Consider the following 20,262-nt stretch of genomic DNA (forward strand, 5'->3'; position numbering starts at 1 on the left):
TTGTCGTTTTTGTGCAAATTTTGACATTTATGTGCAAATTTGTTTAGTTCTCCAATATGTTGCCTAAAACCGTCTTGGTGCTGGCCTCTGCAGGTCAAAAAGCGGCTACTGCAGTTGAACTGACCTATTCTTTCAAACAACGTAGCTTTGCCTCACATGGTACACGACATGGCGAATCCGTTACCCATTTTTTTGATAGAAAAATATCAGTAGAGGCATCTGAAAAGGTGCTCTGAGATATTGTAGAACATCTTTACTAACACTGAAATAAAATTACACAAAGGGGAAACTCTACTTACTAGTTAGGTCTCACCTTAAGGCTATTGAGCTGGATTAGATATGCATGCCACACTTTTCAGATTTTTATTTACAAAAATGCTTTGAAAATCACACATTGTTTTTCTTTTTCATCACAAGTACGCACAGCGTTGGTCTGTCACGTACGTTTTCGATTAACGCTTACCGGTTTTAACGTAGAATGTGAAACCGGCGGGCTGCGAATGCCTTTGCTAGGAGTTACATGTGCTTACATCAGTCATAACCGCGTGAGAATTAAGAAGGCAATGTGTTTGTATTCAGTTGACAGGCTAAACGAAGCGCAAAAGCAGCAAAGGGCTGTAATTTGGTTAAGCCTGAGGTTGCAGGGATATCAAGATGGCAGAACAAATCCAATGTCAGAGTCACTCTGTCTCCCCCTCTGTAGTTAGCATAATGAAGATTAGCTTCAACCCATATACCGTAGCCACAGCCCCTGTGGTCAATACTGGTGTTTAAAACGAGCCCTCAAAGGATTGTTCGTGTGCGAGTTCCCACACCGGACAAAACGGCACCAGAACAAAACGACTATAGGACTGGTTATGCATTTTCCACTGCAGCTCTGGAGTGAGTAAGAAGCTAATAAATGCGCCCTGTTTGCTGAGAAAACCATAATGATATAGGGAGAGGTCTAAAATAAACTACTTTGTCAAAGAAGCTCAGTAAATTCTTGAGGTGACCTCAACTTGTGTCGGGGGAACAAATATGGGTTTTAAGAGATGTAAAGTGGAGAGAATAGGGAGCCCTCTAATGTCAAGTGGCCATGTTTTAATAACTGCACAGGGAGCTGAATCATTTATGTATTTCAGTGAAACCACCAGTGTCGGAGGAGGATTGTAGACTTGGAAGTTGGATGCAGAAGTTCTGTTGACACAGTCAATTCAAAAAGGGTGTCTGTATTCTTTATTCCTTTGTTTTGGCAAACTGTAAAAAATATTAGGAAAGACTTCTATTCTCGGCTGATTTAACAATTTCCAGCAATTTATCGTCTAAATAACTAGCCTAATTTCATTGTTCCATTCATGACTGGAGAACGAAATGGTAAATGGATGATTATTTTAAGTACAATGATTCAGTATTCACTAATTGATACACAAGTGAAAAATCCACCTATCTGTGGACTTTTTCAAAGGGCATGTCTAATATATTCCAAAAAAATGCATGTTAGGAAGCTGAAATATCTACACGCAATGTTACTTGATTGATCGATTGATTGATTGAGAGGCACACTTAAAGTAGATCTCAGTGTCATTGACATTGCATCAAGTAGCATTGATACAATGTCAATGATGAGTAGCGTCAATGATACTTGGCATTGAATCCAAGTAGCAGTGGTGATTGGTTGTACTTCCAACAGTGCAGATAAGAAAGCCTAAAGATGTTAGCTTCTGTGGTTTAGCTTTGTGCCAGTTCGACACTATGAAGCTTACCAGAAACATCCTGTGCCGTAAACAACCGTCCCCCACTGCGAAGAGAGAAGTGCCAAGCTGAATAAGGAGACTGTTAATGTTAATTCAATATTGGGAAGCGTGGCCAACGCGTTCACTTCCTCCGCTGCCATCGCTAAAACTACAGGCAGATTACAATTCTAAAACAGCGCAGAAAATCAATGTTATTGTTCACAGTACCTCCTTGTGCCGCTTGGTCCGGTAGAAATTCTACTGGAGGCAATCCTTGTAAATGTCAGAAAACCCAGACTCTCCAGGAAGCCAGATATTAATTAAGCGGAATAGCGCAGAAAAGGAATGGCCAGGCTAGGAAAGAGCTACATCACTGTTATTTTCTGCCAATTGACTCTCTTTGGACATTGCTAGTAGAAGCAATGAATGCACACCGAAATTGGAGAGATGACTTCGTCTTTAACTGGCTTCATGAAGGTCAAAGTCTAAGCAATCCCACGTTTATCCCTTTAAGCCACATAACATTTCCCCCAAAGTCTTGGAGATCATTAAGATGTTTTTTCCTTTTTTTGGCAAAAGTGAAACAGGTCTTTGTCCTCTGTTTGGTGAGAGATGGTTTATATCTTGGAACTCTTCCATTTTTGTTCAGTCGCTTTGCTAATTATTGAATCATGGACACTGACCTTAACTGAGACAAATGAGGCTTGCAGTGTTTTGGATGTTGCTCTGTGATGGATGAGTCACTGATGTGCCCTTGGAGAAACGTTTTAGACCTGAAAATCCTGGAAAGGTTCATCCGTGTTCCATGTTATTTTGCAGCAAAGTGGCTCTCAATGTGGTACGTTTCACAGTCATAGAAATGTATCTGTGGCAGTTTTAGGTAAAACCAGGGGGAGAAGGGCAATTTTTCACAGGAGCACAGAGCAAAAGAATTAAATATAAAAACAACAATAGGGCAATATTTTCTGCGACAGACTGGCGACCTGTCCAGGGTGAACCCCGCCTCTCGCCCGGGACGCAGCTGGAGATTGGCACCAGCAACCCTCCCAACCCCATTAGGGACGAAGGGTGTACAGACAATGGATGGATAGGGCAATATTTTATGGTTTAATAAATAAAAAGTTGCCGTAGGTTTCTCTCTGTTACACTTCAGCTCCGAAGCCTGACATGAATGCTCTAGCTAGTTAGCATGGCCGCCGACAACAGCGGATAAACAGTTTTCTTATATTGTTAGCTCAAACGTAGTGACAGAATTACCAAATACATGAAGGATTTTTAATATTTTATGTTTCATATTGATTCTGCTGTAGCTTTAAGAGAGCCACAGAGCCAAAAATCCACTTGCATAACTCAAAATGGCTGAAGCTAAAAGCAGAGGTGGCCAGAGTAGCCAAAGCTTTTACTCAAGTAATAGCAGCACTACTTCAGCAAATTTTTACTGAAGTAAAAGTAAAAAGTAGCTGTCCAAAAAAAATTACTCAAGTGTAGAAATGTTTTTGGTAAAAAGTCTACTCAAGTATTGAGTAACTGATCAAATTATCAATCATTTAATATTTAAAAATTACATCAGGCAGGGCAAAATGTAGAGTTAAGTGAAAATGTTGGTGTTTTAATAATCAAAACTACAATAATTTCCCCAAATCAAAAATGTACAGCGTAGTAAAAATACTCCTAAAAGTACACAACTAAAACATAATTCACAAAAGGAGTTGATATTTTTACAAATGGCCACACTGGCTTGGGTTACCTTCTCCCTTAGCAAATGAAATTATGTGAAAACATTTTTTTGTAAAACCTCCGGTTATCTTTGCCTAACATAAAATTAGATTTATCTGAAACATTTAAGTGTACTCTGTGCAGATACTTCAGTGTCAGAAGTGCACAAAAAAACCCTACACATCAGGAGAGAATATTCTGAATCAGCAGAATATTCTAAACATCACATCTTAAAGCACTTTGCAATATATTTTTTACAACTTCAGACTAACAATAATTCCTTACTTTAATAAACTCCCTTCCATCCAACAGGAAGGACGTGAACAATTACAGGATATGTTTTCCAGCAGTCAGCTGTACCTAGTGGCTTAGCTCATCTACGTGAATCTGTTGCGATGGGTCCTGACAGGTTAAAGTGAGTCAGTGGCAGTATTGTGCGCTGTAAGTGAGAGGTCTGTGGAACAATTGAGCTCCAGTGAGGTCACTGGTGGCTTTCTGCATTGTCTGTTGACTTTCATAAAAAGCGTGGGAGCTAACAAACTGCAGACATTATGGAACATTATGAAGGACAATTAGGAGTTTACATTGCAAGGTATCCGTGACCACATGTCTTGGTTTTGTCATAGATGTTGCTCATGGTCCATTCTTACCAACTATGGAAAGCAAATGTTAATCTAATTTATTACCTTAATGCTGACTATTCCACATTATAAGAATGCACGATGTCAAAGCCCATTGCTCTTCTATGTCTACTTTAACTTGAATCCAGTGATGCGGACACATGTAACTAAAGACCCTGTTATATCTCCTTGCGATAGCTGTGTGTAGAGAAATCTCACTTGAACATGCATCCCTCTAAAGTTTGCGCCTTAGTTTGAGCCTCACAACAGTTACTGTTTTTCCTGTTTTACGCCGTAGGCCTCATTGCAGACTAAATCTACCTTATTTCAGCAAATGGCAACAAATGGAGATGTTTATGTAACATTTTGCAGTGAACTATATCTGTGTGTATACTTATGTTTAGAAAAAAAGGAATAGTTAGTTTGCAGTAGTTTGTCAGTTCTGTTTTTTTCTCTTTCCGGAGGTTTAGATGCAGTCTTCAAATGTGTTGACGTGTGTTCTCTATGCTTTATCTGTCCCCTACTCAAATCTCATTTCCTTTAAATCCTTTCCCCACCTCTCACCCTTTATTTTCTCATCTCTGTATCCATTACATTTGAAATAAACCCAATGGAATTGCAAATGAGATTTTATATAATATATATAACATCAAGTGGAGTATTACGGTGAAAGCTGCAAAGCTTCACTTGTGAGAGTAAATCTGTTGGCCTCACCTTGGCACACAGGAAGCCACACTTCCAGACAGGGTACGAAAATAACTAAATGAATAAAAATAGATTTTTAGAGTCTGGTTTCTTTCCAAATGTCCTGTGAACCTTGGTACAGTGTATAAGAGCCTTGAAATCTGAAGAGATGTTGTGAATGCTACCAGTAAACTGAAAATGGATTAATAGTAAGTGTTTCAGTGGGATGATTATGGTCAGGTCAGCATAGCAAGGAATTAGACACAAAATCAACCTTCTTCCATGTCAAGAGATGACAGCATTAGAAAAGGACCTGGGGCCTCGTGCATAAAGCGTGCGTGCGCACAAAAAATGTGCGGCGCCATACTTTACGCGTAAGTCGGCATGTCTAAAAATTAACTTTGCATCAAAAGCTTGCGTAAACATACGCACACTTTTTCAGGGGCGTGAAAATGGGCGGCAGCCACGCAAACTTTTTCTGTAGACAATATCAAACTACAAAGCGTCAAAACTCACCTAAATACACTGACATCCGATGACATTCGGTGTCATCTAGACCAAGAAGCATCAAACCCGATGTTTTTCAGAATTTTAATATTTTATTGTTTAAACGTAAACGATAAAACTGAACCGCATTTATCCTCAGACAATAAGCTAACATGCACACAAAATAGAGAAAATAAAAATAAAAGTTTGAAAACCTCACTCAAATGTAAATAGTACTTTTTCTCAGTTTTTGTCTCATAAAGATGTAACGCATTGGTCCGTGCGCCAAAGCGCATAAAATGCATGTATGGGGTCATTTCATTCTCACTAAAAGTAGAAAACATGGTTGGATCAGCAGATTAACTCAAACCTGTTGATGATAATTAATCAACAGGTTTGATTATTTTTAAGGTGATCAAGGTGTGTGTGCAATCAATAAGCAGCACAAAGGTTGCCGCGTAAATGTGGAGCTTTGGCTCTGATGGAGAACATCGTCAATGGAAGGATTCAGAGGGAGCGATTGATCAGAGATCATATTGATCTGCAGGGAAATGTTGATGATGGTTTATGAGCGTTTAGATTAATTCAGACTGATCATCCTGGAGCTCTGAGCAAAACTTAAAGAGCCGTGCGGTACCGGTACCGGTCCGACTGCAGTCATCCTTCAGTCGAGTCGCCGGCCTTGTGAATGCGCCTTATGGACATGAATCATTCTATTATTCAGCATAAACGTCCACATTCCCCACTCACAGGACTCTCTGACTCGCTGTCTGTCTTTAAATCCCGGCTGAACGAGTTACTGTTCAGGCATTTGCAGGATGTCTTTATTTTTTATTTTATTTGAATGTTTTTGTTTTTCTTTAAAATGTATTTTTTATTTTTGTGAGATGACATTCTGTGTCCTCAAAGTACATTTTAAATAAAATATATAATAACTATTATTATAAATACTTATACTGCTTCAAACAAGGACGTTGCCATGGTTATTGCGTCACTTGGTGGCAGACTTCCAGGTATTTATACTAATTTACATACGTATATACGGGTGGCGACAGGGCGGACCAGCAGCTGCGCTCTGTTTCCTGCAAATTAGGATTTATGAAGGAAAAGTGCGCACAGCTTTATGCATCCAATTTGTTTTGTGCGGCGCACTTTTCTAAATTTTTCCGTACGCCAAGTTTTAGTGTGAAAACTGCGCACTCTTTTATGCATGAGGCCCCTGGACTTTTTGTTTTTCAAAAAGAGATTGTGAAAAAGAAAAATGCAACCGTGAAACCAAAAAAGGCTAAACAGTCTTCATTTGCAATGATAATGATAAGAAGATGCAAGCAAGAGCAGGTTGGCTTCTGTGGAGCGACTTTCTGGTCAGACTCTGCGTAGGAGGCAGGTTGATGAGTGACAGATAAGGAAGTCAGGAAGAATCATTCAATAAGGAAGAAAATGTTTACCCGGCAGGGGTGGTTTCCCAGACTTTCCTCTTCGGAGACTCTGCCCTTGCTTAGCTGAAAAACTTGAGGTTTTCAAAGAGATCAAGAGGAAAGTGTCCTTTTACCAAGATTTAACCAAGAGTCGTGAAACCTTGAGCAGGGACTCGGGTAGCCAAGTAAGCTTGTTTACACTCGCCGCTACAATGGTTTGATTTCACAGGGGGAAAGTGAATAATCACTTTGTTCATAAACCTTTGATCAGTGGTCAGCTAAACAGACCAAGTTGGCAACAGAGCAGGGAGAACAGATCCAAAATCTGTGGTGCAAGAGACATGAAGCAGTGATCGAAGGCACAGGGAACAATACAATCAGAGCATTCAAGGATCAGGCGAAGGTGGTGGTCAAGAGGTAGGGGATGGGTCAACGACACAATCAGGATATCAAACATGAACTCTTGAAGACTGTGACAGAGGTAGATCGGCAGACCAAAGGATGGGACAAGAAATGGTCAAAGACCCTTTGCTCTGAATGTTTCAGTCTTGTGAAAGATTATTGGAGAGCATAAATAGTTGGCCTATAGAAGTGGTCTCAAACTCCAGTCCTTAAAGGCTACAATGTTTAGATGTCTCTCTGCTTCGGCACACCTGGCTCTAAAAGTTGCAGTAGACTGGCCCTCGAATACGGCAGTTTGACACCACTGGTCTATAGATACAAGTTGGTTTCATCAAATTACGGAGTTAGATTTAAGGTAAATTTATTTTAGTACTTTTAGCATCTTTACCAGGAAAACCAACAAATTTATCTGTGTCTAGAGCACAGCAGTGGCACAGGGGTAGAGTGCGTGACCAATGTATGGAGGCATTAGTCCTGGATGCGGCCGTCACAGGTTCTAGTCCTGATGACATTTTCTGCATGCCTTCCCCGTCTCTCACAACCCACTTTCCTGTCTGACCAATCTCACCTAAAGACCAATAGAGCCTATACAATCTTAAAAAATTGTGTCTATATTTCTTCCACACTTACCTCAAATACATTTATGACGTTTGACATGGTCTGAAGCCAGGTGGCAAAGGACCAATAGCGGGACTGGCTTGGAAAGGTGTCCTCAGAGTCTCACCTTGTCCTCCGAGGGGCTAATGTTTCTGGGAAAATCCCACTCTGCTCACTACTCTGTCAGTTTCCTACAGCTGGCACATACCTGTCTGCAAACGGCAGAGTGTGGGGAAAATGGGATCCAACGTGATGATTGGTTTAAGAGCAAAACTTTGCCCAGCTGTAACTCTGATTTTAGGATAATCTTCATCAGCTCTTGGTCATCTTTTTAAATGGATCTTTTAAAATGGCTCCGAGACGTCGCTGGCACGAACAGTCGTTTTAATGTCGCCATCTATCAGTGACAATTAAATCACCAAAAGGCCTGGTCCAGCAATGGCAAAAGTGCTTGTTGTGCAGGTTTTTGCCGCACAGTGATTCCTCTTTACTTCCGAACAAATTAGGTGCCGTTATTGGGCTGACAAACCCGGGCGTACGCTCCAGAGGGGCAGGACAAACTTGGATGAGATGTCTAAACAAATGCAACAATGGTTTTTATTGTTGTGCTGGCTCAAACTTCCCCACATCCCTCTGGCAGAGAGCGCAACTCTCCGCAGAGCAGCCCGTCAGTGCACATACACTTGATTTGGGTGATTATGAACTGAAAGGTGCTCTTACAGAGACAAGGCTTTGCTTTCCCTCTCCTTTTCTCACTCGTCAGGCTTCCATGTGAGCTGGAAGGAGAGATGAAGGGACTGGGGATTGATCGAGACGGAAAAGTGATGGAAAAAGCTTCAAGAGAAATTGCTTCAAAAAAGAACTTTTTTTGGTGAGGGGGAGTTTTTCTCTTCATATGTGTGAACAAAGAATATTGGTGGCTTCCCAGCTACAGTCTGGCCCTTGAAGTTGGCACAAAGCCCCGATCACTGGGCTGGCAAAGTGGTTGTTTAAAGCACAGCATGGTTGGCACAGAAAAAGCCTCTGGTTGTTAGTGGTTAACCCCAGGCTCCCCACGAGACTCGCTGCTCACTCGTCATTCTGCCAAGATCTCGGTGCATTGCATTAAGTTTCCCCTGTCAATGACGTATGAGTGATCGTTCAAAAGTATAGGAGAATATGTACGTTTAATGGCAAGAAATGACCACATTTTCCATGTTTTGACATTAACAAAACCCCAAAAAAGATTTTTTATACAAGAATGAAAAAAAGTTCCTTTATATGGGAATCCTTTCTACTGGGGCTACTATGGGAAAAAGGGTATTAATAGTGCAGTATAGGGGCGGCGGTACAGCTGTACAACGCTGGCCACATTTATCGGAACCTCTAGTAAAGATGTGTTATAAGCTTTGAAATATGAAAGTCTTTTGTCGCAGTATAACCTCCTCCACAACTCACAGGTTTTCTATGGGATAAGGTGTAAAGACTGAGGTTAACAAGGCTGGTCACGTGACTGCTGTAACTATTTATGGTGTTCTGGTTGGATTTCGTTGAAACACTAAATATGCCAGGGATTTGGAAGAAAAACAAAAGGTCCCACATTATCACACAACCTCCAATGTACTTAACAGTAAGCTTAGGGTTCCCAAATCCTCCTAGAGAGTTCACTGACCAAGAAACTCAATCTTTGTCTCATCTGATGAAAGAATGTAGCTCAAGATAATGTACCAGTAAAAATGAACAAACACCAATTGGTTATGTTTGTGATGGTAGGACAGATTAGGCATCGCTCCCAATTATCCGTGGAAAAAGGATTTATTGACGGCAATACTTTTGGTACAACTCCTTCTTCAAATGGGACTTTCTCCCTATTTTGCAGAAAGAAGCAAACGTCAGGACTGATTTTTCTAAGGTTTTCAGAACAAATTATGCCATTGCAATAGAACATGCAATTTCAGGTTTTCTTGCTCATCTTGACCATGAGGGTCAGCAAACTAACTTGACTTTAAGCTATTGGTTTTTTATTTTGCAGTGGTTTTGGAAGACGAAGAACCCTTGAGATACACAGTCGAAACCAGGTGTTTACAACAATGAATAAAAAAGATTTTGAAGACATTAATACATTATCTCTCACAAGAATATTCTCGTTATTGTGGCATTTAGCAAATAGAAATAATTTTGGTAATGCTAACTGACCTAAGACAAGAGAAGTTTGGTCTGATTTAACTTCTGACAGTGGAGGAAAAAAAAAGCACAAGATCTTTATTTGGTGTATGCAAACTTCTGATTTCAGCTGTAAAGCTTTTTACAGTATGAATAAATGACTGGCACCAGTGACTGGGTGAAGTGTAGCTGTAATAAACAAATCCAGAAAATCAAGTCCTTACCAGACACTTAAGGTAAAGTAAAAAGGGGAAGTAGTCAGACCTCTCTGCCTTGATTAGGCTGGCAGCTGCAGGTAGCTTGAACTGCTCCATTCTCCTTCAACCTGACCATATACTGTATACCTGACACAGCTGAATTACTTTGCTTCCTGTACTTCTCCTTCTCACTTGCCTTTTCTCCCTGTCTTACCAGTCACCTTCCTCCTTTCTAACCGAAACTGACAGACTGAAGAAGGGGCTTCAGGTCTTCTGGTGTTCTGGTTAACCTTTTGCTTTTTGTATTCTTCCTCTTCTTCCTCTCTACTTTCAGCCTGTCACAGAAACAACGCACCTCTGCTTTACTACACTGACAGTCCAGCGTTCCTTCAGGTCATTTGTCTGGCTGAAGAACCATCATGCTATTTATCAGCTCCAGTATGCAAGGAGCTTTGTGTCTGGAGATCTCCAACCTCCAATGGTTTGAGCAGTGCTACACAAACAGATCCAGAAGTCTTAAAAAAACGTTTGTAGCAGCTGCTACAATGAGCCAGTTGGCCAAAAACTGGTCAGGTGTTTGTGAAAACATCCCAACAGCTCAAAAAATATGATCTGGTTCTTTGGAAGTATTACCCGATCAAGGAAAGATCACCGAAAGAGACTTGCCACTAATTGTGGTGGATTCAATCAACACACAGTTTTCTTCTGTTTTTGACCGTCATCAAATATTTTCTTTTTCATATCTGTTTATCTTGAGCCAATCAGCAAACAGGAGAATTGAGTTTCTGCACTGTTTCTTGAATAGTGGTCTGCCTGCGGTGGTAGTTTGGTAATGGCAGAGCCATTCAGTCTGTGTTTCAAATATTGAGCGATTAAAGTCAGAGCAATAAAAACGTTTAAGAAGTTTCCATTGCTGGCTAATATGTTGTTTAGCTCTGCACTACTCTTTTTGCAGTGAGCGATGGTTGTTTGTAGCGCGCTCAAGTTCTGGTAAGCTTCATAGCTTAGCTTCCTTCACGATCAAGCCGGCGCTTTACATATGTCATGGTCAAACGTTAGTGATTGGGTGAAATCAGATCCATTCTTTAAAACTTCAACAAAATCTATACCTCCAACAAGCAATAGTTTCTCAATAGCCAAGGGTTCAGACCCTCTGGACTTTGATAAAAACCAGGAATTGTTTTTTTATCAGTCACTAAACACCCATTTTATTGGCTTGAGATCCTGAGACATTGAGACTTGCCTTGCCATCAATCTTTATGTCTTGATCTGCACTTGATCCTTTGACCAACAGTCTGGCCACTGGTCACCTTGTATAATGCTATTATTGATGTCTGTTTTGGCAGCAAAATCACCACCAACAGGCATTTGTGCAGGATGAGGCTCCCCATTAGTTGTGCTAATGCTAGCTTACGAATCCAACCTCCGTTGTCCTGTGCAGTGAAGGACTGTTTGAGAATGCTACTGCTATTGTCCAACGCAACACCAGTTCGTGTCTTCTTTGAGCCCTTTTGAAGTCAAGTCAACATCACAGCTGGCACTGTTTTGTGATATGTATATATTTTTTCCATCAACAAGAAAGCTGTGAGCTGCAAGCCGTGAAGAGATCAGAGGACGGTACTGACGGCAAGAGAAAGCCGGAAAAAAGTCCCAGTAAGTGTCGTACACTTGAGAAAGGTTCTGATACGCAGAAAGTGCTGGTAAACCCTACAGGTACATAAAGACCCACAAAAACCACCGCCTTGAACACATGCATGGCATGAAAAAGTATTTGTCTCTTTACAGATTTCTTATTACACTTAACTCCTTTAGATCATGGAACACATTTTATGTAAGACAAAGATTTCACTTATAAAGTGAAAAGTCCATCAAAGCTAATCTATCTCTATGTAAAAAAAGAAAAAAGAAAAAGTAATCACCCCCAAACTTGACAATTTTGCAACAACTGCAATTAGGCCATTGTGATAGTCTTTTGCATCACTTTTGAAAGATATTGGCCCGTTGTTCTTTGCAGGAATGTATTTAACAAAATTAGGGGGTATGCCACAGCGTCTTAATTAGACTTATGTCTGAACTTTGACAAGGCCACTCCAAAACCCTGTGTTTTTTTTTTTTTTTGCTGGTGGAGCTTAATTGCCCAACTGTATGACCTAAGTAAGCCTTAGTTTAAGGTCATGAACTGACTGTTCAACTAGAGAGCACTCTTTATGGTTCCCTCAACTACAACAAGTCAACCAGGATTGTCAGGATTTAAAGCAGAGATAGGTCTTTGGCAGCAGTGGCACAGCTTCATTCTTACTTACATCTCTCTTCCTTTCCAATTCTCTTTGCTTTCCATCTAATGATTATTTCTCCATACGGCGGTCCTGCATTCGCCTGGCCATGGTCCTATGCTAAGCTGTAGTGTAAATGTTGCATGGTGTTTTGGTTACCGTGGTGAAGCCTGGTACCATTTAGCACTTGAAGAGCCATATTTCAAAGTGCTTCGCGTCCACTTCAGGGAGAGACATATTACAGAAAACTCATTTAGCCATATTTCTTAATTACAAATGATTCAATCTGCGTAAGAGTTTTTCAGTCAACCTAGAGCTTCTTATTACTAACCAAATAAGTGTTCTTTTGTCTCTTGTTTATATTCTATCAATCATTTAGTGAGTGTACATGTCACATTTTGCCAGTGTGTATTTGAGTCTCATCCCCCACCCGCCCATTTTGCCATTAGACTTCAGAGCAGAGGTAGATCCTCTAAAGGGCATGACTCCCGAAACCACAGCACCGTCAGAGGAGAAAACCACAGATGCAGATGTTCAGACAGAACAGAGCAAAGAAAATGTTCCTCTTCCACTCTGTCTCTCTCTCCCTCCCTGCTCCCTTTCGTTCTTCAAGACAGGGCTCATTAAATAGAAGGAAGACCGCTCAGGTCCAAAACCAAAGAGAGTCATGCCCCTAGAGAGCGCTCTGCCGCTAACCGGAGCGCTGGCACGGCGCGGCGTGGAAAACAAGTGAACTGAATGCAACCGCCGAGTCAAAGCACGGCGTTTAAAGGCACAATGTTACCAGGTATTCTGCAGGGTTCCTCAACAATAATTGAGCTATGGCAACAGCGGACGTATTTCACACAACAGTGGTGAAACACTGCGGAAATTTATCACCACTGGAGTAAGTCATGAAAGAGAGAAAGAACTGCACTGGCAGCTTGGAGGCTGTTATGTCCGCAGTGGAGGGTAAAGTCACCACTTTGATGTCAAATGAGATATTTCTAAGCTGTTCAACTTCCAATAAAACTTACAACTCCCCCAGAATGTGGTAAATATTTGACATATTTTATGTTAGTAACAAAGATATTTCTTGTTGAGGGGAACTCTATCTGGTCTTAATTAGCACCGAGAACCTTTAACATTTGTGTGGCAGTATTTTAGGTACAGCCAGTAGAAAAATAAAAAGTGACTAATAATAATAATAATTAAAAAAACATTCACAAACACTGGAGGAAAATATTCCTGCTCACTGTCGCTGCTGCTAGCTGGGCAACATTGAATTAGCTTCTTCATGGGCGCTAAACTATAGAAATATTTTAGGAATATTTGATTAAAATCCAGAGTTTAAAATCTAAACCTAATAATTTGACACTGAATGAACACTCCTTAAAAATTCATTTGCAATAATTGAAACCAAAACATGAAGATAATCCCTTTCCATCAATGCTAGCTTTACAACATGCCAGACAGCATCAGTGTTAGCAGCATTACTGTTCCGGAGAAAAGCGACCGTTATATAGTTGTGACCAAAAGAACGGTAATGACAAGCTAGCATGAAGGTAATCTCAGAAAGCCAGACCTGTGGGCTCTCCTTCACCACCACAAACCTTACCTGGTTAAATAACAAAGTAGGATTGTATTTTCTTCTTCAAATTAGAAAATATTCGGTAGCAATTATCACAATGAAATAGGACTTCTACTGAACGGTTCCTCCTAAAGTTTCAACAGATCTTCACAGTTATTGAGTGAAACAGCCAGGAATTGCATGCTAGCCCTCGATGTTGCTGTGACTGGGGTTTTCATGTACAAATCAAATGTTTTGGAAGTAAAATCACTCTGATATGTGGGGTGAAGAGAATCACATGTTAGCCAGCTTGAACAGTGACCAAAACAGTACTTAGCTAAAAGCCTCATTCTACACAAATACAACATTGCAACGCTACTAAGCAAATCCCCTCCAAATGTGTCCACAAACCTTTATTGATGGCTAATTTATATGGGTTATCAGTCCTGTTTTGCCCATAAAATCATCTTTTTAAAATCTAAAATGCTTTAAGGCATTACAGCCCATTTAATCACTCAACATTTCAGCCATATTTAGATAATAAAATGTGTTTTTAGATGTGCTGTTTAAAATGTTACATTTAAACATTGTTTAAATGTTAGAGTTTGTTCTCCCCATTTTTAAAAAAACATTGCTAAATTGACATCACAGTTACATGAAGTCAACCGGGCCTTAAATGGAACATCAGCCATATTTAGATAATAAAATGTGTGTTAATGTCTTTTATTATATTGTTGCACTGAAATCTAAAAGTTTATATATGATTACAGTCACTGACATTGTTTAAATGTTTTCTCCCTTTCCTCCCCATCCTTCCTTCTGTTTCAGAAGAGTTTGAAGAGGCCGTGGTTTCTTCAGCTACCGGTATCAGTTTTATTTGATACCACAGGAACTTGCGTTATAGCCGTTGCCATGAGAGCAAATATAAACCCCTTACATCATTTATTTGAATAGGTTGCATTAACATGAAGGAGAAGGAGACATAACAGAGTGGTATTAGCGTCGACCACAGCAAAGACACGCAGCAGTATTTTGGTGGAAGTTATTGCCTCGGGGTAAAGGCTCGTGGTTTGTACCGGTCCACCTCTCTGTAATTTGTGAGTTTCAAACCGAGTGGAAACGCAAACAGATGTGATCTTTTGTTGTTTTTGTTTGTTGTTTTTTTTCCCCCCTTTGACAATTTCAGCGTCACTCCAGTTATTGTTTCTGATGCCGCTTACCAACGCACGTCCTGGCCCCGGACAGCCGGGGAAGCCAATCTGCTGCAGTGTGGGTAGCTCAGGTCGGATCAGGGGGTCTTTGCGGTGTGTGAAAGTGGAAACCAGAGCCAGAACGAAAGCCGAGGGTGTGAGTGCTGAAAGAGAGAAGAGAACATGTGGTTCAGAGGGTGTTTATTGGCAGTGCAGAGCTAAATGAAGTCTTAAACAGGTATCCTGCCTCTTATGTAAACTGTTTTCCCCCTGAAAGTGAAAAACCAACCCTTTCACCTTTTCACCAAGCTGTTTTTTGTTTTTTTAACATTTATGGACATGCAGCTATTTAGTATCCAGATGTCAATAACACATTTCAAGAATTCAAAAGATATTTGGAAAGCTAACACAAATTTAGCTCACTTAAAGTTACGGATAAGGACACGGAAACATTTCTCCCCACTGATATTGTATGTAGGTGCATCAAATCAGGGGCAGATGATGAGAAAACAGCTACTCAGCATTCTGACGGCTTGGCCAGCTCAAGCCTCAGACATTTAGCTGTTTGTGTGTTCCAGACTGTTAAAGTGAGATTGACCACCATGGAAAGAGCCGCAGAGCTACTTGAGGCCTTTTAGATCTAGCAGCTTCTAAGTCTGGCAAGTTATTTAAAGAGACCGACAAAATTTAGAATCGGCCCACTGAAAATAGTCGAGAAACGGAGGACGTTCAAAACAACTGCCTCCGTTTTCCAGGCCTGGCTGTCCGAGGAAGTTCATCCTGAGAGCAGACTGCAAGATGCTGAAAGAGGTGTGTTGGGAGGGAAGCATTTGGTGCTCTAAAAACAACATACCACAGAGAACGTAGACAAAGACCAGGACTAATGCTATCAGGAATAAGAGTTTTTAGTCAAATGAGTGTAAAAATGAATCAACTGGACCGAATACAACGTTCCCACTAAAGGATGCCATCGCAACTGGAAATCATGAAGGACAAAGTGTCATGGTCTGCAGCATCATATAATCTATCATAGCTGCTACTGTGTCATAGAGGGCGCTTTAGGGATGAGAGACAATTAAAAAAATGAAATGCTAAAGAAGAATTTGACGATGGATCCAAACCATACCAGTAGAATCCACCAAAGACTGTCTGAGAATGAAGACATACGAAGTCCTGGGCAGAGTCAATATCCAAACTTCAGTTGTGTTAACATACAAACATCTCACAGCTGGAAGTGGCGTCGGAGACAGGTAGATGTCTACAAGGTGTATTTGAGTTAAAAAGAGGATTTTAGAGCGTAGGGTGTCAAAAGTGTTTCCTCAGAACTTTGGTGTATTGAGGAAATAAAATAAGTTTCCCAATGAATATTTTGCCAAGGTTTTCAAATTGAATCACTTTCTTTCATAATAAAAAAGTTACACACATTTATGTAAATGTTTCTTATGAAAGAATCAAGTATTAAAGTGTTTTTTATAAGTGTGTATGTTCTGACTGAGTATTGCCATAAATGTGACATTTGTGACTCATTTTGTTGCCGCTGAAATGCATTCTGGCAAACAACATCAAATTGACAACAATAAGATATGGTATTGCTCCAAGACAATAACAATTGGAGCATGAATTAAGTTTCTTTATTAGTGTCATTTTTTATGGCTGCCCGTTTTCAAAAGAAAAGAGAGGTTTTTGCTGGTCTTTCACTCGTCTTACAGCCAAGAATTTCTAAATGTGCCTCATTTTGTTCCATTTGTTGGCCAGACTAAACTGTGGATGGATGGCATTTGAGTCTGCTTCATTTTTGTCCCACAAACTGTTTCATTTTGGCTTCATTTTTGAGTCCATAAGTAACATTTGGCACACCTTCAGTGAATTTTTTACATTTATTTATTTTGAATTTCAGAACCTGGTAACAACCAGATCATTTACAGGTCGAAGCCCAAGCATTAAAATATTTGGCTGTGTTCCATAAGCTTTGAGTCTTAACAGTGTAAGCATGCCTTGTTTGCAATTCAAATTTGAAATTTAAAAATACTTTCCTTATCCCAAAGAGAAAAATAAATGCATCCAGAGAGGCCTCTGACTAAAAAAATGTTGCTGAATGACAGAACTGTCACAACATGCTAACAGCTAAACGTCCAGGCAGCAGAGACATTTCCCGGGTAACGCCATCAGTCGTTGGCAAGCACTGCTAATCCACCTCATTTGCTTTTACCGCTGCTCTTTAAATCTGTCTGGCTGTAAGGGAGTTTCTACTTTATGTCAGGTTCTCTGCTGAACTCTGTAGCAAAACCTCAAAAGATGCGCAAACCAAGGGTGGGTGGTGTCTGGTAGGCAACTTAGCTGCAATACAAAAATGGGAAAATCAGGGGTCATGTTGGTATTTTATTATATTTTGTCTAAAAACATGTTAAAAAATATCATTTGTAAATTATGTTGTGACTTATTTTGAGAACATCTAAAACTTCCAGGTCAATGAAACATCTTGAAAATACACAAACAAAGAAAATCGCTTTTATTTTAATTTTTTTCCCCTCCAGGGGGTCTTTTGTGGGCTCTAGTGTCCCTTATTCGAAAGTAGGCTGACAGGAAAGGAGGAAGACATGCTGCAAACGTCGGCCGGGTCCGTGAATTGAACCCGTGACCACCGCGTCGAGGACTGAAGGCCTCCAAATGTGGGTCGCGCTATCCCCTACGCCACCACAGCACGCCCGAAAATCATTTTTATGAACATCTGAAAGGTAGCAGACTGAAGAATGGTTCTGATCTTGGTGAATTTGATTTCTCGTCAGTCAACATGTTTGTACGTATCTGTAACAGCTACTTCAGATTCCCCTTTTTCTCCGTAATCCTCTACATTACCATTCACTTCGCAAATCTGACAAAGTCAAGAAAACAACGGTGCTGTTGCCGCCGATACTTCCCTTCTCTGGCAGATGTCAACTCCTCGCTGTGTGCGGTTGGATTACTCGACTCAAGCCGAAGCACTCGCCCCGACCCGATGGAGATCGGTTTCTCCCAGATAACATCAGAGCTGACGGTTACCACAGGCCGTTTGGTTTCCTCTGTGAGCAGAGGATCAGGTTTATCTGCGGACGTGCCGTCTCACCTCTCCCTTTTGGTTTGCGGTGCCAAGTGCGAGTACATGGAATGTGCATGAACACACGTGGCTTGGTCATAGATGGGAAATCATTCACAACTACTGATTTTACTCCAATTTTGTCACATGAATGTCGTAGGTTTAGTGTGTTTTAATAGGACTCTAACACATAATGGATGAGATGGTTGTCAGGTTCCTGCATGAGTGAATTTTAGCTTTCTTGTTTCAAATCTTAAACCTCAAAGATTTTTTTTTTACAGCATTGAACTGTAAGAAGTGTTTAGCTCCATTCATCTTCCCATCAACCAGTCCCTCTGCAGCCTCTGCCATCTATTACTGCAGTGATGGTGTGTTGAAGGTGTTGTTGGTGTTGCACCTGCTGCCTGAAAGGTTCAGCTTTGGCCTCATCTGACCAGAGAACATTCTCCCGTATCTTACCTCTGTCTCCTAACTGGATTCCAGAAAACTGAAAGCAAGACCTCTGATCTTTCTTCAATCGCTTTTGTCTTCTCACTATTCCATAAAGACCAGATTTGTGGTGTTCTTTGACAGACTTTCCATCCTGAACTGTGGGACATTGCAACTACACCCCATAAGCTACTTGACTATATCTGATTAATCCTCTTGTTGAACGGCCTGTCAGTTTTAGCTGTTCTCTGATAGACCTTTGAGGCATTTCATAGAACAGCTGCATTCCTACTGAGACAGAATTTTGGAGAAGTGGACCCTTCACGAATTAGGTTGCCTGGTAAAAGCCAGCGCCTGGTTCCATGATTTGCTTCATTCAGAGGGTCTGATTTTACCCAATCGCTAACGTTTGGCCGTGTCGACTGTGAAGGAAGCTCCTCTTCAAAGCTACCCAGAAATTGCGTACGCTATAAACAATCATTCTCCGTTGCAGAGAGAAGAGCAGAGCCAAGCGAGACGTCTGTTACTGAAAGTGGCTACGACATCTGTTCCAGCAACGAAATGTCTTAGGCGTTCATCTTTTTCTGTCTTTAAATGCTCAGTATTTGGAAGCGTGGCCATCATGGACTGAATGGTTTTGCTCACTTTCTCCGCTGCCTTTACCAAAATACAACCCTATATAGGCAGACTACAATTCAAAACCAGCGCAGAAAATCAACGTTGTTGTTCAAAATGCATTCTGGTTGCTGATTGCCCAAATTCAGCTGGAGAAATCAAACTCAATGTGAGAAATCCCAGGCAGAACACTGAAGGGAGATGAGAATCAAGTTGAATTGTGTAGGAAGGGAATACAAACTGGGTGACTATTTAAGTCTATCAGTTGATCCAGTGATATCAGAGTAAAGAGAGATGAATACAAACATACACCATGCTTTTCATACTTTCATTGTTCTATTGGTTGTAATGCAACAAAACGTAAAGCAGTTCCTGGTGAGTAGAAAGTGCAATTTCACAAGAGCACAAACTAAACTGCAACGCAACAAAGTCTGGAAGATGAAAGGAAAAAACTGCAGTGTTGTATCGAGTAGAAACATTTTGTTGTAGTCATGGCGACTGTTGCAGTCAGCCAAAGAAATTTCAACCGCAGATTTTGCCATCATTTCCATAAAGATGACAACTATTTATCTTGCTCCTCTTTCAGCAGCCAAATGATATGCATCTGATCGGTTTCACACGAGGACGTAAAACCTCAACTAAGCCACCGAGCGCCACGTACTAATCCTCAGGTGGATGAGCAATTAATGAGTTTTCCACAAATAATTACAGAGAGAGAGATGACTCTACAGGTAACAGTCGGCGCATAGAAAAGCGCCGTTTCTCCGAAACGGCATAAATTTACCCCGATGCGGAGTTAGAACATTTCACCTTTGCACCACTGTAAATTTCCAGCTCCCTTTAATTAAAGGCCATGCTACTGACAGTTTCTAGCAGATGTTTTTTCAGTCAGCGCAACCTGCCGTCCATCACTGGCAAAGCCGCACGTCAGTCTTCACCTTAGCTTTGCAGTCAGCCAACACAAACACTGATCCACTGTGTCTGGGAATTGGGAAGTAATTATTAAACAGATGTGTCACCGTCTAACAGCCAGAATACAAACCGCAGCGTTTCTCTTGCTCCCATGCACACTTTGTGACCTCTCTCCTTAGAATCTCTGGGAATGAAACCACAGGGGCAACTTCTGATTAACACTCGTTGGTCCGGTTCAGTTTTG

At 40.8% G+C, this 20,262-nt stretch overlaps 1 long non-coding RNA gene across 2 annotated transcripts in view; it reads right to left on the reverse strand.

Moving 5' to 3' along the window:
* Positions 1-20,262, reverse strand: part of LOC122823417 — a 119,895-nt gene that overhangs the window by 69,599 nt on the left and 30,034 nt on the right. For both annotated transcript variants that reach the window (XR_006369337.1, XR_006369336.1), the window contains one exon: positions 15,020-15,153. This is a non-coding gene — a long non-coding RNA (uncharacterized LOC122823417). The remainder of the gene's footprint in view (positions 1-15,019; positions 15,154-20,262) is intronic.

This window comes from Gambusia affinis, linkage group LG20 (genome assembly GCF_019740435.1).
Source record: "Gambusia affinis linkage group LG20, SWU_Gaff_1.0, whole genome shotgun sequence".
NCBI lineage: Eukaryota > Metazoa > Chordata > Actinopteri > Cyprinodontiformes > Poeciliidae > Gambusia > Gambusia affinis.